Source organism: Mustela nivalis (genome assembly GCF_964662115.1).
Source record: "Mustela nivalis genome assembly, chromosome: 1".
Taxonomy (NCBI): Eukaryota; Metazoa; Chordata; class Mammalia; order Carnivora; family Mustelidae; genus Mustela; species Mustela nivalis.
The window spans coordinates 185,109,412-185,130,415 of NC_139020.1; the positions used below are offsets into that span (position 1 = coordinate 185,109,412).

The following is a 21,004-nucleotide window of genomic DNA, read 5'->3' on the forward strand; positions in this document are numbered from 1 at the left end:
AGAATTGTGTGGTTTTATAAAAGCCACTCATCAGATACCTGTTTTATTTAATTTTTTAAAAACAGGTAATAGTAACCAAAAGGAAACTATTATTACTGGAAGTAGGAATAAAAACTGGAGGTAGTAACAGTAAGTATAATTTTGGGATCTTAGGAAAAAAGAGGACTACATTTTCTCCATAATTATTGCCCAATGGAAAGTTCTTTCATATAAATATAGAGTAAATCTGTTCAAGTATTATAAAAAAGAAATAAAGTAATTTCACCTTACTTGCTTATGTTGAATTCCTGTGTATTACAGCACTTGGACTTTGGATCCAGTCTTAGAATTTGGCTTAGGTAAAAATTTGCCTCCAATATTATATGTATGTTCAGCGAAAACAACTCTAGGCAAATGGAAATCCAGCATTATCTACCTTTACTTAACAGTAAGAATCGAAAATAGATTTTATATGCTATATAGCTAAGCTCTTGAACCCTAGAGTTTCCTAGCAGATGGTAAAACCTACACTCCGGAGTATGTAATCCATCTTGAAATTGGCTGAGGCTTACTCATTAAACCATCCGCATAAACAACTATAAAGGGGTGAGGTTGGTTCCAGGAAGGATAAATGTGGAGTGAAAACAAGAAAGGAAATTTTTAGTCTTATTCCTTTTTTCTCTCCACCTGCCCCATGTACGGAGGACATTCCTGTCCGAGTTCCAATTGACTGTAACATCCTTTCATGAGCTGGTTCTCTTTTAATGTTTTCTTCCCCTGCCTCTTCCTTTAGGAAACTGATGCCAGCTAATCTCTTGCCCTGGTTGGCTAGGTCCACCATAACAAAGTACCACAGATCAGGTGCCTTAAGCAACAAAATGTATTTTTTCCCAGTTATGGAGGATAGAGTTTCCAGCTGAAGGTGTTGGCCGGTTTTTTGCCTTCTGAAATCCCTCTCATTGGCCTCATTGGCTTGCAGTTAGCCACCTTCCCCCAGTGTCTTCACGGGGCTGTCCCTCATCAGTGTTGTCTGGGTCCTGAGCTCTTGTTCTGGTAACAGACCAGTCATGTTGGATTAAGCCCCTCCCCCCATGCAACCTCATTTTACCTTACCTCTTTAAAGACCTTATCTCCAAATATAGTCACATTTTGAGGTACTAGGAGTTAGGGCTTCAACATATGGATTTTGGTGGAAACAATTCAGCCCCATAACACCTGCCATCCAACACAAGAGACTTTGCATCAGTAAAAAGATCTGAGTTAGAGAGAGGGCATGGTGAGCAGATGGCTGTGGAGATAAAGCTGGGAGAAGGCAAGAATAGCTAGAAGTTTCTGGAGCCTAGGCTTCAAGCCCTCTGCACTCCAGGAAGATGAGGTGATTTGTAAGAGGTCATCTGCTTACAGTACTCAATATGCATTAAAACAAATTTTACCAAACAACCTTTATCGTTACCAGTTTGTGTTTTTCAGAAGGAAATTACTGTGTATGAGACTGATTTGGATGAGAAGCCATTGATTCAGGTATAATGCTTAGGTATCTTTTGATTCAGCCCATTTTGCATTTTAGGTCCTGAACCCATGTGAATGAATTAGTGATTCATTACACTTTGCATAATGAGACTCTGTCCTAAAACAAACCATTCAAGAGCCAGGAAGGTAAGATCAATGACTGAACCACTTTTTGCCCATTCAGCGTTGGACTGACATTCAGCCCCGTCAGTCTTCTCAGTATGGAGGACATAGTTACTGCATATTGAGACCAATGCATTGGGCTTATTTTGAAGCTGGATATTCAATGTGTGACTCAGTAATTAGTTGTCAAGTTCCAACATGCACTATTGAGTGAGGACACAGATTTTTTTGGTCAGGGGAGGGTTTTGCCAGGGGAAGTATATTCCAACCTTGCTCAGTGGCCTTGGGTTAAGAATTGCTTTTCAGAAATCAATGGGTTTTTGAGAGTGGACTCAGCACATTGAAATGTTACGTGACACTTAGAGACGAGACTCTTAAAATAAAGACAAGTTTTGCTATAGATGTCGGAACACACCAGCATTGGTCCCATGTCCCCTGGATCCCAGAATGTGATGCATAAGGCATTGTTTTATTCATAGAGCTTAATCAAAGTAAAAGAAGTCATTGGTCCCCTACCCTAGGTGGTTGGTATTTAGAGCTCCGTAGCAGGATAGATCTAAGTATTTCACTTACAAATCGTGTGGCACAGGTAAGTTACTTAATATCTCTGTGCCTCAGTTTCCTTATCTCTAAAGTGTGGCTTAGAACATATATGTAACATCTCACAAGGATGTTGAGTGGATTCAATGACTCTGCATGTCGTAAATAGTATAGTAAATACCCAGCTATTATTGTTGTTATTATTATTTTATTTGTTAATTACATACTAGTCACCTAAGAAACAATTGGCTGACTTCTATTATTTCAGGACTTGTTTCCCATTTTGTTTCTTTTCTCTTGTAGAGTACCCTTATTTTGTTCCTGTTTTTATAAAAGGGTTGGTTATTTAACACTCAGACACTGTGTAAGGCACATTACCTTAAAAAAATAGCTTGACATGTTCTTTCATGAACTTCTGATTTTTAAACAATTATAGACTCACAAGAAAATGCAAACGCTGGTACGGAGAGGTACTACGAACCACCACCTAGCTCCCCCAAAAGGCAACGTGTTTCATAATTACAGAACCCAAGCCAGGAGAATTGACATTGGTACAAGACAATTAACCAGACTATAGACTTTATTCAGATTTGACCAGTTTTTGCAGGCACTTATATCCTTATATGTCTGTGTCTATTAGTGTTAGAACGTCTGATCACCTATACAGATTCATGTAACCACTATCACGGTCAAGAAGAAGGATGGTTTCTTTTCCATAAAAGAGCTCTCTCATGCTAAAGAGGCAATTTTCAATGCATGTGAAATCACATGCTGCTTCAAGTTTCGCTTCTAGTTGTTCCTTTGGTAACAGAGTACGATTTGAGAAGACAAGCAACTCATCACTGCGCCGGCTATCTAGCAAATGCTCAGTAAACACTTTGTGGGATGAATAAAAGTTTCGCAAGTTCATCATAACTCACTTTCTCTGTGTTTTGTTTCTCCTCCCCACAGTCTCCAGGAATGCACATAAATATAACAGCAGAACAGGTGCAAGAAAGTGGAAGGGGCCCCCAGGCATCAAGAGGAGCACATGGCAAACATATACTTCCTCCCAGAGGCCTACCTCTCTGAGGAGTCTACATCCTTAAAAACTCCTACGCAAGAAGAGAATTTTCCTGGGTCTCTGAATGATGGTTTTTCTGTGTGCATTTTCCCATTGTGGGCATTTTTAAAAACTTGGCTATCTAAAATTAAATTGTGGATGTGAGATTAGCTGCTTCATTTGTGTTTTTAACCTTCTAATTCAAGGTGTCTCGGTCAGGGCGCCAGGAGGGGTCAGCCTACAGTCTCTGGGTTTGGTGGAAAACTAGAGATTGGACGGATAGGCATTCATTGACTTTGGCCAGTGGAACTTATGCTTGTTACAACCTGAGATTTTGTTTGCTCACCACTAAAGCCCCAACCCACGCTTGGCACACAGTGGGGCTGCCATGCCTATTTGGTGAGTAAATGAATTTGAATAGATGACTTTTTAGATTTCTTGCCTTTAATTCAAATTGTTTGCTACTCCTTTGACCCACAGAACAGAAATGGGAATTATCTTCAGAAAATAATTTTTAGGGTTTCTGGTAGTCATAAAAAATGAGGGGATATTTTTTTCTTCCAGAATTTTTAAGAAGCACAATTGATCTTGCTTTTAATTTTTTTTAATAACACTACAGAGAATGACCACCTGAAAACTTTACTTATTAATGACTTGCCAAGGAAATGTCTAATTCCAGTCTTTTCATAGCTATGCACTTAGACAAATAAGCTTATAAATAATTATGAAGTCTCTGATGTTCTCCCTCCCTGGATGTCAGAAGACATGACATAGCAAGAAAACAGGATGCTGATGGTAGAGGCTAAGTCCGTGTTTAACTCCAAATAGAATCCAACTTAGGATATATTTTTTTAATGAATTTTCTTCAAAGTAAAGTGCACCATGAGCAATGAATTTGCTAGAAATGCCTAGATATTTATCCCCCTTTGCATGTGGACACACAGATGATTTCTTCTCAGTCCAGAGATACCCCACCTCCCAACAAGAGAGGGTACCTGAAAATAAATAAACTCATTTTGTTTTATTTTATTTAATTTATTTAAAATATTTTATTTATTTATTTGACAGACAGAGATCACAAGTAGGCAGAGAGGCAGGCAGAGAGAGACAGGAGGAGGTATCAGGCTCCCTGCCCAGCAGAGAGCTCGATGCGGGACTTGATCCCAGGACCCTGAGATCATGACCTGAGCCGAAGGCAGAGGCTTAACCCACTGAGCCACCCAGGTGCCCAAATAAGCTCATTTTAAATTGATGTCTAGCTCATAAGGGTCCATCCTCAGGAGGCATTATGGTGTGGAGGACCTCAGTGAATTTGGAGTCTGGAGCTTGGGTAAGTCGTGTAGCCTCCCCGACGTTCAGCTTTCCTCTTCTTGAGAATGGGTACGTTTATTCCTGCCCTATTCTGATCTTATAGCTTTGTTGTGAGAAAGAACATAAAGCATTCGAGCTTCTACATTTGGCAACGGTATTTGAACTGTAAGCACTATTTAAGTGTAAAACAGGATTAGTTTCATTAAGTCAAAATTGGCCACGGAGAGAGCAGAAGCTTGGAATACAGAGGGGGTCACGCCGTGGTTCTAAGCCAACGTGCACTGGAATGGTTGGTAATTAGCTCTGCGACTTCTGTGAAAGGAGGAGACCGCCTTGTTCCAGATGGCATCCTTCTCCACCAGGGGAGAGACCAAAGGCTGTCTGGGAAAAGGCTCTTCCCTCTCCAGCAAGACTGTCACTGGATCAGATCCGATGAGATGGGATGTAGATGTGTGGCTCTCCATCTGCCACCACCTGAGCTTTGAAGGGGGGAAAAAAAAGTATTTTATAAACTTGTTTTTCAAAGTCTGGATTGGATCAATTAGAATTAAATCTGCCTGTACCCAAACCAAGAAAACTTGGTACGTGGATGTTTGCTTTCTGTTATTTGGTTGTTTGAGGTCTCAGTTTCAGGCATGGCCAAGAGCGAACAGAGGAGCTGGAGGCAGCAACAGGGGAGGGATTTGGGGAGGCCGAAGAGGGCTGCTCTCGGGGGTAGGACAGGGTCTATTGGGTCATAATCTGTCTGCCTCCAAACTTCAGATACTTGTTTCTGTTGTATCAACAGGCTCAGCTTAATATTAATGGTGGGATGAGCTTCCTGTGGCTGCCATCCCAAATTACCATCAAGACTTCTGGAAGCTAGAATTCTCCAGTCAAAGAGTCGCCAGGGCCCCTTTCTCTGGAGGTTCTGGGGGAGAAGGCATTCCTTGGCTCTCCCAGCTTCTGGGGGCTCTCCTGGCATTCTCAGGCGTGTGGCCGCTTACCCTTCATTATGCCTCCACATGGCCATCTCCTTGCCTGATTTTCCTCCCCCTTCCTCTTAGAAGGACACTTGTTCCTGGATAATCTGCAACGCTCTTCTCATCTTAAGATCCTCCACTTACTCAAACCTGGAAAGACTTTCTTCCAATAAGATTGTCTTTGCATGTTCTAGGGCGAGGAACACACACATATCCTTTGGGGTGGGCACCGTTCTACAAAGAACAACGACGTAAAAAGCCTTTAATATGGAATATAAGTTGATGCAATCTTCCTGATGAATAATACGACCATTTTACGTTGAAGAAAAATTCATTGAGTACCTACCCTGTGCCAAGAATGTTTCAAGACATTTAATCAATAAAAATGCAAGTACTGGGGTACCTGGGTGGCTCAGTGGGTTAAGCCTCTGCCTTCAGCTCAGGTCATGATCTCCGGGTCCTGGGATAGAGCCCTGCATCGGGCTCTCTGCTTAGCGGGGAGCCTGCTTCCCCCTCTTCTCTCTGCCTGCCTCTCTGCCTACTTGTGATCTCTCTGTCAAATAAATAAAATATTAAAAAAAAAATGCAAGGTACCTTTGGCCTGGTAATTTCACTGCTTGGAATTTCCCTGTATATTTTTTTAAAAAAATCTTTTTAAGATGGTTGCTGATGGGAGCCTTGTTTGCAAGAGCAGAATAACTGGGATGAAACTAAAGAGTGCGTGAATAAAGGATCTGTTGGGAAATCACATCATGCCTACATTATTAAAAAGAATTGGTTATTAAAAAGAATGAAATAGGGGTGCCTGGGTGGCTCAGTGGGTTAAAGCCTCTGCCTTCGGCTCAGGTCATGATCCCGGGGTCCTGGGATCGAGCCCCACATTGGGCTCTCTGTTCAGCAGGGAGCCTGCTTCCTCCTCTCTCTCTGCCTGCTTCTCTGCCTACTTGTGATCTCTGTCTGTCAGATAAATAGGTAAATTTAAAAGAAAAAAAAAAGAATGAGGTATATATTGATATGGAAGATATATTAGGTGGTAAAGTTTAAGAAACTGCAGACTTTTTATGAACATACATCGATAAAGATGAACATCTCTATGGATGTATCTATGCACAACCTTCGGTGGGGGGTGAGAATTCACAGGGAACGGGTAGCAGGGATTACCTTTCTAGAGAAAGTCTGGGGGAGAATGGGGAATGCAGAGGAAGGGAGAGCTGACTTTTCAGTTTGGGGGACCATTGAATTTTCTAATGTTGCATACATGTCATTTCCATTTTATTAATAATGTAAGTAGGGATTATCTTGTGGTGGGAATGTAGGACATTCATTTCTTTCCTTAATACTTTCTTCCGGAATTTTTGAAGAGGTCTGAGGCTTTTCTTTCAAATCAACTAAAAACTAGGCTCAGCACTTCCTCCTGCTCGGGGTATTTTCCTTCTTGATTTGTATAATTATTGTTGCTCTTCCGAAGCCTGTTTCTTTTCCTCCTTGAGAAGTCGATTATTCTCCATTTAGGTCTCCAGGACTTAGCTGCTAAATCTCTTCTCTTTTCTCTCGAGACTCTCACCCAGGAGATCACAGCTCTGTCTTTTCGAAGAGTTCTTCCTCTGGGTCTTCCGGGTCACTAGTTTCAGTCTCAGCAGTGACCACCCTCGGGGTCAGCCCACGAAGTGATTTTTTTAAGTTTGAAGATTATATTTTTAGTGCCAAGAAGGGGTGCGTGCGTGTGCGTGTGTGTGTGTGTGTGTAGGGAAAGTGTGCGCATTACACAGGATTCTCGGTCCTGCGTGTGTTGGAGTTGTGTCTGTCTCCTTGCAGTAGAGGTCTGTTCCGAACACTGGCTTCTTCTTCCTCACATTCCCGGCTCCCTTAGATGCTTGGGCCCCTTGTGCTTTGTGTCATTTTCCTCCGTCTGTTCTGGGGCCGAGGCGGAAGTGCTGTGGGCTTTCTCAGGCCGGCGTGGAGGCGCTGCTGTCCCTTTCTCTGTGGACTGAAGGTCTAGCAGCAGTAGGCCACCACCTCCCTTGTGACTATTAGGTCTCCCAATAATGGGTCCGTGATCAAAGGATCGAGACTGATACAAAGTGAAGGTCAAGCAAAGCTTTATTTCATGCCAAGCATCAAGAATCAAACTGACCGGTCGGGGCTGTCTATTACAAAGAGGTGACCCCTCTCTGCCTTACAGACTAGCTTTTAAGGGCATCTGCACAGTCATGCTAGATTACACATAAGTGACCAGCTGAATTACAATTTACCCTATAGTAGATACTTGAACTAGCCTATCACCTTGGTCAGAATTGGTACCCAAAAGGCGGGACCCACACTCCTTGGTAGCTAGGGAGACAGTATGTGCCCCACTGATTGGATGTCTCCACCTGGCCTGACTTGCCCCTGTATTTGGGCTTTGTTACCTGGGATTGGTTTCCCAGACTTGCTTTTAAGTAAGTTCCTTGGTGGGGGAGGGGGGGCAGGGTCAGTTTAAGTTTTACTGCATAAACAACAAAATCACTGTTTAACTGGATGGAATCGCTCCGGCTAAATAGGCCCTCACAGTGACAATGGGGCTTCTCCAGGCCCCTCAATTCCAGTAAGAGAGAACCTTATCCCACATGCTTTCCAGGCTTCTGCAGTTGTCCGGGCATCCAGAAGATCTGACACCCCCTTTTTGGGTAATGTCCTGCTCTCTCTGGCGCTGGGAGAGAGTGGGATCCTGCCTCTCTCCGCACGATGCAGTCAGGCTCTCCCAGGGTCTGCAGTTCTCTTGTGGTTCAGAGGGAAACAGTTCTTGGCAGATGATCAGTGACTCCCTCCATGCCTTATCTACCTACCATCGGAAGCTGCTCCCACCAAGAGATGTGGGAGTCTGGCCTGCAGGAGTGAAACTACCCAGGTGAGGCCAGCCTCGATCAGCCAGCCTTTAGCCGACCCTCACACATGTGAGCTACAACAATCAGTGACTGCTGTTTGGAGCTCCTAGTTTATTACACAGCAGTACCTGATGCCAGAAAGAAGGTGGGGTATTCTTTTTTATATTTCTCTGTAGGTTTATGTATTTATTTCTAAGATTTTATTTATTTATTTTACAGAAACAGCATGTATGAGCAGGTGGAAGGGCAGAGGGAGAGGGAGAATCTCAAGCAGATGCCCAGCTGAGCCCGGAGACCGACTGGGAGCTGAATGTCAAGACCCTGAGATCCTGACCTGAGCCAAAGCAAAAGTCGGAAGCTTAACTGACTGAGTCACCCAGGCATCCCTATTTCTTTCTATATTTAAAAAAAAAACCACACACATAAATAGGTATCATTTAAAAATTGAGACGAGAGGTGCCAGCTAAAGCTTCTTCCTCTCCCTCTTCCCACCTTGCTACTGTACATGCACACATGCACTCTTTCTCTCTTTAAAAAAAAATCTAAGACCAAGGAAACATTAAAAAGGTGAGAAAGAGAGAGCTGAGAGCTGATAGAAATCTCAAGAAGACGAAGCTGTAGGACCTCAGAGCTAAACAAGATTAGTGTACTGTATTTTTTATTTTATTTTATTTATTCCTTTGACAGAGACAGATCAGAAGTGGGCAGAGAGAAAGGCAGAGAGAGGAGGAAGCAGGCTCCCTGCCGAGCAGAGAGCCTGATGCGGGACTCCATCCCAGAACCCTGAGATCATGACCTGAGCTGAAGGCAGAGGCTTTAACCCACTGAGCCACCCAGGCGCCCCTAGTGTACTGTATTTTGCTTGAAGATAAGACCTATGACCCGTGCAAAGTTCCATTCCATTGCACCTGGCCCAAGAGAAGGGCCCAACAAACCCTTATTAAATGAATTACTCTCAAAATAGTCTAGTCAAATCCTTATCTAATAGACTAATTGAGAACAATTTACCCTACGACATGTTCAGCATTGACAGTGGATTTGCTTAAATGTCTTCATGACGGGGAACTCACTACCTACCAGGCAACTCTTTCCTTTGTGCAGTAACAATAATTATTAGAGTTCTTTTATTGCAGCAAAGAGGCAATCCAGCTGACAGTGTGAAATCTAAGCTAAATAATTCAGAAACATGTTGTTCCCTCATTCAGAAACCCCCTCAGAGGAAACAGGCATCTTCTCACGAGCTGATAAGGAACATATTATGAATCATACCATCTGCATAATTGTTTCCATTCATTATTGTTAACTTATATTTCATCCAGCTCCAGAATTACGTTCCTTCATCTATAATAAATGATTTATTTTCAGTTGGAAAAAGCAAAATGATCCCTTTTGGATCAAAATTACCTGGGAATGTAATTAACTGTATCTCACTGTGGTAGCTCGTCATATAAACTCACTGTGGATGGCTTTAAATAAGAAAAATTGGCAGTTTTATTATGTTCTTGATGTATTGCAAACATTGCTTGCTAGGACACATGACTAGAGGGCCAGTCCAGGGACTCCACGGGATCTAAAACAAATTTAATTTGTGTTTATTGGACAAGCTTCTGTTTGGCATTATGCCGTGTCTCAAGAGACACCAACCTACCTGATCTTAGGCAAGACTTGAGGACAAAGACTATCGGTTGAGTGCGTTACCTCTCTCATGTTTTTAGTTTCAAGAAATCCATATGGGGGCGCCTGGGTGGCTCAGAGGGTTAAGCCTCTGCCTTTGGCTCAGGTCATGATCTCAGGGTCCTGGGATCGAGTCCCACATCGGGCTCTCTGCTCAGCAGGGAGCCTGCTTCCTCCTCTCTCTCTCTGCCTGCCTCTCTACCTGCTTGTGATCTCTGTCTGTCAAATAAATAAATAAAATCTTAAAAAAAAAAAAAGAAATCCATATGGAAGTTCTACTCCACTTAAATAAAAAGATTATTAAAACATCAGATAGATAGTGTTTGAGATAGGTCATCAATTATATTTATTGTAATTATAACTACTACTACGAGTACTATTCCTAGCCACTAGCAGTGTTGCTGTTATTAACTCTGTGAACTTTCTGGCTCAAACAATATGCTGGACCCTCAAACTCTTCCCCACCAGCACATTTATTCTCTCCTTCCAAGGCAGAATTCAGTTGTTTTAATCTAGACCAAGAAATGCTGTAGCTATGGCAGTAAACCCTTCTTACTTGACTTCCAAGGTCAAAGCTAATAGAGGCATAGCAAAGGGTTAGTTAGAACTCCAAAGGCTTCATTATTGTAGTACTGGGCTCCCCTGGCTCAGCTGAAGAGACCGAAGGAGCCCATGGAGCTGGTGGCACAGACCTAATTAATTGGGTCAAAGCCAAATTCATCAGGCAAGAAGGGCAAACTCAACAATTTCAGGACATTATCCATTACTTATGACTTACTTCTCTGTTGCGTTCCAGCGTCAAGCCCTAGGCTTGGCACACAGTGCATACTTAATGACTGAATGTGGAATAAACAAAGGAAGGTGAAATTTCATATCAGAAACCAAGGGAATGCTTCCCTTTTTAATCCAGCCCAATCAATAGTTAACTAGATGGCAGGCAGGTTCCACTCCCCGTTTGACATATACGGTTTTGGGTTTTCTTCCAGACCCTGTTTATTTTCAAGTACCATCATGATACTGCAGTTAGCAGCGTTAGCCGTCAGTCCCTTTTTATAATGCTGGGCTGCCAAACACCTGGCATAGATCTTGCTGTTTGTTCTGTGCTTGGACCAAGGTAGACATTGTTCACGGACTGCAGCACGCCTTTGTGCCGAGTGTGGATGCACCCCGTGATAGACGTGGAAATGTGCCCCCCACTCCCAGTTCCCTCTTAAGTGAGGAGTTGCTGTCCAGCTGCAGGGAGTGTGGTGAGCAGACCGTCCAGCTGTCAGCATCTTTGAGGTCAGCCTCAGCTGCGGAGCACCCCCTGCTTGGAAGTCATGTCCTTTCTGGGGCAGCCTTTACCTAGTGACTCTGCCAGGGGTGCGTGGCTGGGAGAGTGGGTGGTCAGTTTCAGTTTCAGTTGCAGTGCACTGTCAGACAGCTCCAATGGGAAAGACCAGCCACAGAGCCTCCCCCCCTTGGACCCCCCAGGTTGGCTGAAGCTTTGTCTGGCTTGGTTTGTGCTTTGTCTTCTCCCTCTGCCCCATCCTGCTTCTTTGCCTTCTTGTCATGGGTTTGATCCCTAATAAGCATCTCATACCCAGACCCCATCTCAAGATCTGTTTCCAGAGAACCCGACCTGGCAGTCCCCTTCAGTGGATTGGAGCTGGCATGTTGAAGGAAGCTCATGTTCCATGCCTATTTTTCTCTAGGCCAATCCACAGGGATAGGTGGTATAATCAAAATACTCAAAACATGACAATGATTTCTAGAGATAAACAAGCCCAGATCCTCCGCTGGCCTGGAGGCCATGGAGAACACAGCCAGGTGTCAGCGGGTGATCTGACTCACTTCAGCAAAACACATGCCTTTCTTCAAAACAGTCAAATAATTTCCTTCATTGTCTAAGAGAGGGTTTACTCACCTTGGCACCATTGACATGAAGGGGCTGAGGGATTTTTTGTTGTAGAGGGCCTTCCTGGCATTGTAGGATGTTGAGTTATCTTCAGACATTGCCTGATGTCTCCCTGAGGGCAAAATCTACCTGGTTGAGAACCAGGGGTCTAAGACTGTGCCTGGGGAGGCAGCACCCAGGTAGGGAAAATGAAACTCTTAGCAGGTTTGGAAACAACTCTTCTAGGCCCTGATCCCCATTCTGCTGTGGGCCAATGGCTCTTTGAATGAGTCATCACCAACATAGAAGAAAGATGGGCCGCTCCCCAGTTTCCTAGTTAATAAGCCTCGGTTCCTGAGAAGACTTCTGGCATCTGTGCCAAATCTCTCAGGACCAGCCTCTGACTCCCACGCCCTGGTTTCTGTTTACACACCAAAGGAGGCTGCATTCCTCAGCTGTTTGCAAGCCTGGAGGACTGGTTTTCTGTCCCCGACCTTATTTGAGCATGGAAGGGGCAAATTACTTAAAAGCTAAAGCAACAATGAGTTTCATGGGAACTTCCAAAAATAATTAGCACTTAAATATCATTGACATTTGGGATCAGATGGGAATGTATATGTGTGTGCACAGACTTGTTTCCTTTAAAATTTTCACTTTCTCCCTTTTTACACCTATAATGCATTCATTGAAGATGACTCATGAGTAAAGAAAATAAAACATCATTCATACTTTTTACCCCCTAATGAGAGCTATAATATTTCAAGAAAATCATCTTCTGGATCTCTTTCTTGTAACATATGCAAGTGAAAAATAAATTTTATTTTATTTATTTATTTTTAAAGATTTTATTTATTTATATGACAGACAGAGATACAGCGAGAGAGGGAACACAAGCAGGGAGAGTGCGAGAGGGAGAAGCAGGCTCCCTGCTGAGCAAGGAGCCGGCAGGGGGCCTCGATCTGAGGACCCTAGGATCCTGACCTGAGCTGAAGGCAGAGACGCTTACCAACTGAGCCACCTGGTTGCCCTGAAAAATAAATTTCATAACGTCAATGGGATTGTATTGTGATATCGTCGTGTCACTCTTTTTATTCTACTTACAAACATAGTCTGAGTTCGTATTTTTTGCGTCTATAATTTCCTTTTTTTTTTTTTTTGGCAACGACTGTCCCTTCACTTACAATGTAACCTTCTGATGGAGAATGACTTCTCAGGCCTACCCGAACTTGGATTTTTCAGCGGGAACAAGGTCGGGAGGGTGAGCTGTGCCCCAGGATTTGCCAGCCCAGCCCCCTCCCCCCTGCCCACGGATCCCCACGCCTGTGCCACCCCCGCTCCCGCCTGGGGAGGTGGTGCTCGCCCTGATTCACTCCGCAGCCTCATCTAGAGAAACCGAAGGCTGAATCCTGAAGGCAATCTCTGCCGGTAATACCGTAGCTGTACAGAGAGCTTCAAAATAACATCTGTGGCAGGAAGAGCAGGGCGCGCTAAGGCCGCTTACAGAATCCCTACCCGTCTCTAGGATTTACAAGGTAATAGAAAACTTTTCTCACAAAATCAAACTTCTGTCTTTCAAGGTGACGTTTTTAATAAAAATGCTCTGGGATGACCTCTGGGCATGCGTGGGCACCCAGAGGGAAGGACTGACGGAGAGATGCCTACAGTTTCCAGCAGGCACTGGGGCCATCTGGCTCCAGCCGGGGGCCAGCAGTGGATTATTATTCATTAGTCCTGTGACCTTGGGTCAGTCACTTCCTCTCCCGGGGCCTCCACTTCTTGCTCTGTACCAATAATTTTTTTTTAAAGATTTTATTTATTTATCAGAGAGAGAGGGGGGGAGAGAGCGAGCACAGGCAGACAGAAAGGCAGACAGAGGCAGAGGGAGAAGCAGGCTCCCTGCTGAGCAAGGAGCCCGATGTGGGACTCGATCCCAGGACGCTGGGATCATGACCTGAGCCGAAGGCAGCTGCTTAACCAACTGAGCCACCCAGGCGTCCCAATAATTTTTTTTTTAATTATTTTTAAGAATTTGATCTTTTTATACTTAAAACAAAAAAAGATTTTATTTATTTATTTTTTTTATTTTTCTCAGAGAGAGAGAGAGAGGGAGAACACAAGCAGGCAGAGGCAGAGAGAGAAGCAGGCTCCCCACTGAGCAAGGAGCCCGATGTGGGACTCCATCCCAGGACCCTGGGATCATGGCCTGAGCCGAAGGCAGAGAGGCTTAACCAACTGAGACACCCAGGTGTCCTCCCCCGTGTTTTTTTTTTTTTTTTTTTTTTTAAACCAAATGTTTATTTGGCTCTTACTTTGAGCCAAGCCTAGTCTGCTACTGTGGATACTGCAGTAAGAACCTATGTTCTTGGCCCTCAGGGGCCTTACAGTCTAGCGCCAAGCCGTCCACTGTGAGAGCCACAAGCCACATGTGGCTATTGAGCACCTGTCATGTGGCTGGCCCAAACTGATTTGTGCTGTAGGTATAAACTACATACTGGATTTTTAAGACTTAGTATAAAAAAAGAGGAAGAAAAACACACCTTTAGTAACTTTTTATATCAGTATGTTGAAATGGTCATATTTGGATATTGGGTTAAATAGGCTAGGTGAATAAAATTAATTTAGTCTGCATCTTTTCATTTTTAAAAATGTGGCTGCAAGACCGTTTAAAATGACATCTCTGACCTGCATTTTGCTTCTCTTGGGCAGTGCTGATCTAAGGGGGAGAGACAGGCAAGAGACGCCATGTAGGCGCGGGGTGGTGCAAGTGTGCTGGTGCCGTGAGGGCAGCCCGAGGGGGCAGGTGACCTTGTCACAGGGGTTCCTTGAAGGACACAGAATAGTGAGCCAGGTGAAGAGTAAGGAGAGGAAGGACCTTCCTGGCCAAAAGAATAACAAGCACGAATCAGCAAGTTTGCGAGAAGGAGGGCTGGCATGGGGGAGCCGAGAGGACGGGGTGCTGGAGAGAGGTGGGGAGGTCCGCTGGCCCCTGTGATCCTCAGGGATTATTAGACGGGATGAGCAGAGGGAGGACTCATGTCCTTGCATTAAAATATCAAACTGTGTGGCTGAACAATTGGCAGACTCCTTAGGGAAACGGAAAGATCCAGTTATGTCCGTTGGTGGTGTTTTCAGGTGGGATCTTGTGAACTCCCATCCGAGGTGAGGTAGTCATCCCTGCTGACCCCGGAACTCCCTGGAGCTGGGGAAGCAGGGCCACACCAGGCTCCCTCCGTAACCCAAGGGAGGCAGAACTCCAACAAGGGATCCAGGGGAATCTGCGGAGGGGAATTGAGTTGGGTCTGGAAGAAGGAACAGGGTTTCATGAGCAGAGAAGGCAGGGCAGGCTCTTCAAGGTCACAGATGAGACGGTGTGCATGACCATATTCCAGAGTCTCGATAGGAGCTCTGATGGCATTGTCTTGGGCTTAAGCAACACCGAAACGTAGGCACCATTATCTTCATTTTACAGATGACCCTGACACTGGGGATGGAAAGAGCATGCCCGGTCTACATATAAATATTCATGGGTTCCTGTTAGAAAATGGTGGACGAGGAATTGGAGTGTAAGTAGGTCTGATTCCAGAGGACCTGTGTTTCACACAAGTATTGAAAATACAAGTCTACTAACATGTTTTTCTTGCTTTTAAATTTTTTTAAGAGATTTTATTTATTTATTTGACAGACAGCCATCACAAGCAGGCAGAGAGGCAGGCAGAGAGAGAAAGGGAAGCAGGCTCTCCGCTGAGCAGAGAGCCTGATGTGGGGCTCGATCCCAGGACCCTGAGATCATGACTTGAGCCAAAGGCAGAGCCTTTAACCCACTGAGCCACCCAGGTGCCCTTGTTTTTTAAATTGTAAGAGGTATTTGAAAACTGATATTTATCCAGTGTTTGCCATTGTACCAGCCTATATGTGTCTGGAGGTTATGGGCATAGAGGCTCTGACTAGACTTTCTGGGTATATTTTATTTTCTTATTTTTAAAGATTTATTTATTTGAGGGGGTGGGAGGAGAAACAAAGAGAGAGAGAAAGTGTGAGCATTGAGTGGGGGAAGAAGCAGGGAACAAGGGAGAGAGAGAATCTCCAGCGGATATCCCACTCAGAGAGAGGCCTGATATGGGGCTCGACCCCATGACCCTGAAATCAGGACCTGAGCTGAAAGCAAGAGTCAGATGCTTAACTGACTGCACCACCCAAGTGCCCTGAGACTTTCTGGGTTTAAATGGAGGATCTAACACTTCACCTCTCTCTCTCTCTCAGTCTGCTCATCTGTAAAATAGGGATGATAATCAAAGTTTCTTCTTCAAGGTGGTTGTGAAGATTCAGAGACGTAAGTCTTGTAATGATGGTTATTAAATAAAAACCATCTTATTTAGCCTCTCACCATGACACTATTTTGTCCCTTTCCCAGAAGACTTAAGTCTGTTGCCTAAGGTTACATGAAATTTAAGTGGCAGAGCCAGGATTCAAACCATGCTCTTTTTTTTTTTTTTTTAAAGATTTTATTTTATTTATTTGAGACAGAGAGAGAGAGGGAGAGAGAGAGAAAACATGAGTAGGAGGAGAGGGGCAGAGGGAGAGGGAGAAGCAGGCTCCCCACTGAGCAGGGAGCCTGAAGTCAGGTTCCTTCCCAGAAGGATCCTGGGATCATGACCTGAGCCCAAGGCAGATGCTTAACGGACTGACCCATCCAGGTGCCATGCTCATTCTGACTTTTCTGACTCTCATGCTCTGTGTTGCTTCTTCAGTTTGAGTTACAGCAACAAGAATTCACGTTCTGGGTCTTTTCTCAGTGGACTGATAAAAAATATTCCATCAAAATATTCCATCAAAATATTTTACAAATTCCATCAAAATATTTTACAAATTCCATCAAAAATATTTACAAGTAAGTCAAAAGAGCTCCTTTGCATCTTTCCTCCTCTTACCCATGTTCATCCCTTACCTTCCCTGAAAATGGTGGGTGATGCTTTCGTAAGCCTAATGTTTTAGCCGCAGGCATCCAAATTTTAATACCCACCTCCGCTGCCGCATTTCTTTTCTTCTCTTATTCCTGACATTGCCACCCGAGGTTAACTGCCTGGAAGACATTCTCATGAAGCAAAATGGGGATAGTTTGAGGCATGGAGAGACCTGGAATTGGAGCAGTTGCTCAGCTCAAGTCAATACGGAGCTACAGCAGAGATCAGAAAAGAAGATCGTTAAGACCAATAAAAAAAAAAAAAAAAAGGAAGACCCCATTCCAGAACCAGTTATAACCTTGACCCTCCCGGAAAACGCAATGGCTTGGTACAGAAGTGGCAAGAATAGACTTCCATTCATTTGCACAATTGAACTGCTTGCTCCAGGGCTCTATAAACCTTTACTTAAAAGATCCGATGGTTAAGTATTTTAGATTCAGTATTTCCCATAAGAGTCCAAAGGTTAAGGATTTTAGGCCTTTGTAGGCCAAACTGGTCTTTATCACAATTCCTCAACTCTGTTATTATAATTCAAAAGCCATACACAAACAAGTGATTGTGGCAACATTCCAAAAGAACTTTTTAGGGACACTGGAATTTGAATTTTATCGAACTTTCACACGTCATGAAGTAATTGTTTGTGATTTTTTCTCAACTACTTAAAATGTGAAAACCATGGGCTGCATTTGGAAAACTGGTCATAGTTTGCCAGCACCTTGTTTCACTCTGCCAGGTACAGTGTGAACAAACTGGCACAGCCTTTATCCTCACAGAGCTGACAGGAAGTTGTTCAGTTTTCTCAAAGTGTGACACACTTTAATGTTTCATCAAAAGGGGTATCTGTGCTCAAGAATGTTTGGGAAATACTGAGTTGAAGCAAAGTCCTTTACTACAGGACTTCTCAGAGCCTTTAGTATGCTAATACATGCTGTGAACTTCCAAGGGAAACTTGGAGGGCCAGACTTATTTGACTACAAAACCCTTTTACACTTTCTACAATGGACGCTCCATGGAACACACTGGAAGGAAAGCCCCTTCTCTTCTCTGTTTAAATGGGAAGATGAAGTTATCTGTCAAGACCACCCTCTCCCCTCCTTCCCAGTTGCCTTTCCACTGAGCTGAGAGATGATCCTGAAATTGATATTTCCTTCTTCCTAGGGTCATTGTCTCTCTTCCAATGGCCAGGCAATATTTTAGAATTACCTCTGTTCTTTTGCTGAAAAGATGGAAATAGTAAAAAGAAAGACTCATTTGGTTATTTTCTAAAGCACATCATGTTACTTCTCATTTGGTCATGCAACCCCTGGTTGGATTGCTTGGTAGCATTCATGGCTCTGGGTCCTTCCAGTCCTCGGGTCTCCTCTCAAGCTCACCCTACCATCAACTGTTGGATTTATTTCCAATTTTACTCTTTGCAGTTGTATAATTGCTGCTTTAATAATTAAACTTCAAAGCTCATCTGATCTTAAGCTCCTTGGGGCTGAGGCCCACATGGTAAAAGAGGCTGAAGTGAGTCTGGAAAAAGCTCCCACACGTTAAACCAAGGTGTGAGTTGTTTAAAAGCAAACCTGAATACTAGGATTTAGTGAGACCAGTTTCCATTAGAATCAGAGCCTTTCAAGAAACTCATACAATATGAATGATTTCTGAGGCCTCAGGTGGTAAGGGACTTAAGAGTAGAGTCATGTTTTCTGTAGGAGTTAGTGTTTAAAGTCAGCGCATAAAGCAAAAATTGTGTAGAGTCAAAATTCCCCTGGAAAAATCCTTTAAATCATCAAAAAGTGCAAAAAACCATGACTTTGTGGATATTTTGCAGCGTCTTAGAAAGTCTAAAAAGCTAGGAAGTTGTTTTCCCTCTAGTGTTGTGTGAGTTCCCTCTTTCTTACTTTAGTAGCAGAAGAAGTAGTTGCATTTGGAGGCCTTGCTGTATCAACACCCTCTTGCCCTTGTCAGTGTTGAACTTCCCTGAGAGATATGCCCCTTGATGTGGCCTGTTTGCTCTGTAATGTCTTACCATAAATGGGTTTAAATAAATCACACTGGAAAGGATGGTTTTATTTTTCAACTGTCCTCCTTGGGGGGTCCCTGATTTCCTTTGAGTTTAAGTTCATTTATCACCATCATAATGTCCTTGGCATTGTTGTGACACTACCCTGTGTTCATAGACCCTGGCTGGATGCTCTACTCACCATCTCAGAAAGATCTTGAAAAGGGCATGGGTAAAACGTAAGGATGAGGAATATTGGTAAGGTCCATTTCAGCTGCCAGGGCAAAAAAAAGGAGATAAACAAGGTGAAATGAAGCAAAATAAATATCTTACTCTTCTCATTGACCCTGGCTTCCACCTCTTTCCTCACACGTATACAGAGAGTAGAGGAAAGGAGAAAAAAATGTCTTGTTCTTAGATGGTAAATCCACTTCTTGTAGGTTCAGCCCCTGGCCCCTGACTTCAGAGTCTATACCCTGATCTGTACCCCAGAGCATGAGCACCCCCTCCCTCGTAGAGTCACCAGAGAGGCCTCCCGGTTGTGGCTGGAAACATCTTTGGAGCCGTGGCCAAATGTTCCATCCTGACCTATGGTCACCAGCTGACAGCGGGAGCGATTTCAGGCACTGTCTCATGGATAAGACAGTATCTGAACAGAATTTTTAGAGTAAGAAGAAGTTAGGTGTACTTAAGTTGGACTGCGGGAGGGATTTGAAATGCCATTTCTGGAAGAAGGCGTCTTTGAAAGCGAAGACACGGAGAAGTCCTCCAGGAAGGGGCCTGCTCTAAATCAACGTTATTTCCCTGGGACTGGAGAGCATAGGAGAACTTTCATCATATTTATTGGGATGAATGGCATTTTGGGGGGAGGGTGGATGTTTTTTGCTTGGTGAGAACACAAGGGATATGAAGATGATTCAAGGGAAAGAAGAGTCAGATCATGATGGGCCTTGAATGGTGTCTGTAGGGAACAGAACAATGGCCCTCAAAGATATTCACATTCTAATCCTTGGAACCTGTGGATGAGTTAGATGACATGGCAAAGGGGAATTAACAGATGGAATCAGAGGTACTAATCGACTGTCCTTAATTAAGGTGGAGACATTATCCTGAATTATCTAGGTGAGCCCCCTGGAATCATACATTCTTATGAGTGGAGGAGAGAAGCAGAAAGATAGAACCAGAGAGATGGCAGTGTGAGGAAGACCCAGCCTGATGTTGCTGGTTCTGAAGTTGGAGAAAGGAGAGGCAAGCCAAGGAATGGAATGGCCTCTCGAAGATGGAAGGAACATAGATAGGTGAGTGGAGTTGGGTGTGTCAGGTGAAGTTCAGCCAGACCCATCCAGCTCTGGAGTGTGAGTTAACACCTCAGAGGGCCTTCTCCCTAGAGGCCAGGGACCTGGGCTTTTCTGTTCCGGTATCAGTCAGTCCTTGAACACAGCCTGTCCTCAGGAGTGGTGTCGTCACTCCCAGGCATCTTTAGACTAAGCAGGTCATCATCCAAGGGCAGGTCTCTGGAGATAGGCACAAGTGTGGGCATTAAGCACCAGTCCCCGCAGAAGCTGGGGGAAGGCTCGAGCCGCATTCAGGAGGATCTGGGGAGGGGGACAAGAGCATCTATGACTCATGATCTGGAAACGAAAACATTGTTTATTCTTGGGGGTTAAGGGAGCCCATCTCATCTTCATTTGCCAGAGATCTGTCTCCACCCTTTTCCCTGTGATTAAAAACACAAAAACAAAAATAAAAACACCTCAAGATTCCATTAATAGAAACTTTGGAACAAAGTTGGGGAAGATGGTCTAATTGCATCAGTAAATAGATAATGTGCCGCGAGGCGATCATCTTCTGTCCCCACTTTGGCTTTTCCTCTGAACTGAAGGATTGCGTGAGACTCAGGTAAACATCTCTTTCCTTACCAATACGTTGTCTGCACTTGGTATGTAAAAGAGCTGGAGGAAATGATAGTGAAAAGCAGGGAATTGAATACAGAGATCCTCATGATAATAGTAGTAGTTGTTAACTCATCTGGAACACTTGGCGAGACCAGGCCTTGTGCAAAGAACTTTACACACCAGCTCTCACTTGATTTTCACATCTCTACAACATAGGAAGAGTTATTATCTCTATTTTATTAAAAAAAAAATTAAATCTCAGAGAGGTGAAGTTGCTTGCC

General features: G+C 43.9%; 1 long non-coding RNA gene across 1 annotated transcript; it reads left to right on the forward strand.

The window, feature by feature from the left end:
• Positions 1 to 12,989: 12,989 nt before the first annotated feature.
• LOC309862883 lies at positions 12,990 to 15,528 on the forward strand. Its single transcript, XR_014310771.1, has 2 exons — positions 12,990 to 13,412; positions 15,350 to 15,528. It is a non-coding gene; the product is annotated as an uncharacterized lncRNA (long non-coding RNA).
• The last annotated feature ends 5,476 nt before the right edge of the window (positions 15,529 to 21,004 follow it).